The sequence below is a fragment of the Centroberyx gerrardi genome, chromosome 1 (assembly GCF_048128805.1).
Source record: "Centroberyx gerrardi isolate f3 chromosome 1, fCenGer3.hap1.cur.20231027, whole genome shotgun sequence".
NCBI classification, from domain to species: Eukaryota; Metazoa; Chordata; class Actinopteri; order Beryciformes; family Berycidae; genus Centroberyx; species Centroberyx gerrardi.
The window spans coordinates 24,970,000-24,973,973 of NC_135997.1; positions in this window are offsets into that span (position 1 = coordinate 24,970,000).

Here is a 3,974-nt window from a genome sequence, read left to right on the forward strand (position 1 = left end):
TATGGCATTTAAAATAAGCTCTAATAACCATTAAAAAGTGGAATGGATATTCCCAATGATTACCATACAATTACTATCAATGTATTTTGAAATAGCAGTATTATTTAAATGTGACTGAATTTGTTATTTTTTTGTCCAATAGCGTATTGGGATTCGTAAAATTTACTTGCCAGACAGATGTTGTATCAAAAAGTCTCTGGAGTTGATCGCACTGTAAGACAAACTCAAACTCATGAGACTCATCTAGCTTGCTAGGCTGTCAAAAAAAAGCAAATCTACCTCTATGCATAATGGATTGTGGAGTCCATCATCCTATTTTGACATGACTGTATAAAATCCCTGAGTTTTTAACTTAAATAAATAATTTTGTTTATTACAAAAACAATAAAAACAGACCGTAAATACTGCCATTGAATTTGTGTTAAAATCCTATTTTTGGATGCTTACAGCCATGATACAAATGAAATAAAAACATCATGCTAATAGTTTCATAGGTCTAGTTGTCATACTAGTAATGCATTAGGAATATCAGTTCAATTTGAATCATCATTGGTAAGTAGGCTTAGACTTGATAGGGGTCTGAAACTTCCAGGATGGGTATATCAACTGGATGAATCAGTCAGGAGACATTTGCTACCCAGCAGGCAAAAAAAGCAGCCCTGAATTATTTAAAGTGATATTTCAATTTGATACAACATTTTCACTAATCAGCACACAAACCTCCAAAGATCTTCAGTAGCAATCAACCTCCAACATTAGCTGCTTGGTGGATCCCCTGTCACCAGTGGCATTCAGGAGTTTCCCTTATTCTCAATATAGATAAATATAACAGGCAAGGTAACCTCTTGGAAAGGTAAGCCCAGGCCACAGAATGAAATAGTATTACCTGGGTATAATTTTCCTTACTTGTAAATATGTTGTGTGATTTTGAGGTTTTAATACAGGTTTTAATAAAGGAAGTGGTACTGACTCTGAGTCCTCAGAGCAACCAATTTAGGTGGTTGACAATTCATGAACTCTTACAAAGGTATGTGCACTAAAATACAATAAATGCAACAAAGAGAAATATCACTTTAAAGAGAGATAGGCAGAAACCTAATAAGTTGTTGCCCTGGAGTGTCAGACGAAAACAAGCACAATACTGTATATAAATCCACTGATAATATGGAAAATTATACTAGCATTGTTTTCAATATTTTTTTCCCGCATACGACAGCATCAAATTTTATGGGGAAAAATGTTTTCACTTATTTACAAACGTTATGTTACTTAAGTTATTTACAAAGTGTCCATGGCAGCAGGGCAGGTGTGGTCGTCTCACGATGTCCTGGTCCTTAGAGAGCTCATCCTGAGCACAGTAAGCTCTGCTACATCTGCATCCTGCATCTCCACCTCTTGTTGGCAGCTTTCTCTGATTACATACACTATGAGTCCCACACAGATGAAAATGAGGAGGGCTATACCTATAACCTGGGACACAAAAGAGTAAAGCCACGGTGTGTTTTGGTAAATATCAACAGAAAAGGTGTTATATAGGAATAATATTTTTGATTAACAAAATCCATTAACACAATTATAGTAATGATTTCCAAAGGACAATGGCATTACATTATGGAAGGTTTTGTACCGTGCATAGTCTAAGGGGGAGGTGTCCTCACTCTCCTCATCCTACATAATCTTCAGTAAATTAGGAATTACTCAACTCACCTGAGAAAAAACAAATAACTGCTGTGAGCGGAGCATTAGTTCTTGTGGAGTGACATCTCCCTCACTAGTTGGCTCACACCATTTCTGCGGAGCTGCCTTGTCAACTAGTACAAATCTACCCTTCCAGTCTGTCATAGCACAAGCAAAGTATTGGCCATCGAGGAACAACAAAATCAGCCACACGATAGCAGGAACAAAACTGGAGAGGGAAACAGTTTTCCTGCACCACGTATCACATCTGCATCCTTGAATGATGAGCATCAAGGTGAAGGCCATGACAGCAGGAATGATGAAGAAAGCTGATGAAAATACTCCGTTCCATGTAGGATTGCAAGGACACTCAAACTCCAGCTCCACCAGTTTCTCTAGTCCCATGAGGATAAAGCCAAAAGCCACATTTGACACCAGAGGACTGTTGCTAAGTTCATTTTTCAGCCTGGTAAGCCATTGTTGTCTACTTTCCATACTAGATTGACCAAAAAATGAAGATAGTAGTTGTAAAAAGCCCAAAAGATTGTCCACCGTTGTGAACACATTGGCAACAGTTAAGTGATGCGTAATTAACGCATCCAGGGGTAAGTTTTTCCCCTCGGGCAAAATGCCACACTTCCACTCTCATTGGTTTTGAACAAAGGAGGGTGTGCCGTCCGCTCTGACATCTCTCTAGCTGATTGGTCTGCGAGGGATTTCAGGTGGGGTTACATTTTAAATGTGGTCTCTCATGGACAAACTGGAGGGAGGGGAGTGAAGTGGAGGGAAGTTTGTTCTGCAGTTGAGCAGAGACCAGCCCTTTGCATTTGTCCTCCGACATAAAAACATGCATGGTGTGGTTGGTATATACCAGTGGACATGCAATATCAAGTGTTATTACATTTTGGAATCAAGTTACAGAACCGAATTTCCTCTAAAATTAGGGGATAAGAGGGAACGATTATAATTAACAACATTTTATTTATTAACTGAAGAAAGATCATTTAGAATATTTAAGTTTACAAAATAAGATTAAATATAAATGTATCAAATGCTCAGGTCTTTTTTAATGCATTTGTCTCTAACTCAAAAAATGAGGTGTATACTGAATCTTCCCAGTTTGCCTTAACTGACCACATGAGGTCGCCCACGTAGCAGCACAGATCAAGAATACATGGGATTACAGGAGGCCATGTTAGGGTTTCCAAGTGGATGTGCTACATGCAGCTTGAGAAAACTCATGCCACTGATGTGACAACATAATTTATAAAATGACCTCAGCTCAGGAGCAGCACCACAATCTCCTCCCATTCAAACCTGACGAGTGGAGAGAAACAAGTATTTAGCTACTATGGAATAGGCTTGGGGAGATGTAATTGGTGAAAGCATCAATGACACAGAATTGGAATGGTTTCATTTCACTTGCATAACACTTGGATACCCTCAAGGGACATTGGCAAACAATAAACTACTCATCTGTTGTTGTTTTTTTTCTCTTATGTTTACAGTATAAGTATTTTCTCCTTTGCTCTCTGTAGTTTGTGAGAAACCAATTTGTTAGAAGTGCCTCATAAATAAATCTGACTTGACAACTGGTGATAACCCAGTCGATAGTTAGTTGTTCCATTAATATTGCAATAGCCATAAATGGGAGAACCACTCAATTTAAGAACTCATATATTTCTATGGTTCAATAAATATGTATGAGCATGGACAATGTACTCCAAAAGCCAGAAAACAGACGATGAAGACTTGCACCTGCCACGTCAGCAAGATATAAAATTTGAAGCTGGTCCACAGACCAGTTCCCAACTGGAAAATGCACCCTTATCCCCAGAAAATGTGTCTTGGGTGCTGGGAGACAGGTAGTGCAACCGCACCTCGGCCCAGGAGGGGGCCCCTCCACAAAGCAATTTTTACAGTTACAGTGGCCCCCACATGAATAAATCCCAAGCTCTTGGCACTCAGTCTAAATAGTACAGGAAATTGTTACATCAGATGCAGTGTATTGGTAAATGTCTGTGAATGAACATTATCAACACAAAGTTATATGGAAAGGATGTGTGTGTGTGTGTGTGTGTGTGTGTGTGTGTGTGTGTGTGTGTGTGTGTGTGTGTGTGTGTGTGTGTGTTGAGCCACGGTCATGAGCGCATGTGTGTGTGTCGAGCCACGGTCATGAGCGCATAGGGCACGCGCAGCTTGTCATTGCTGCCATTGATATCCTAACAGCATCTGTTCTTCTATTTTGTATTAAAAATAGACCGGTGCTGACGATAGACTTATGTTTACATCATTTC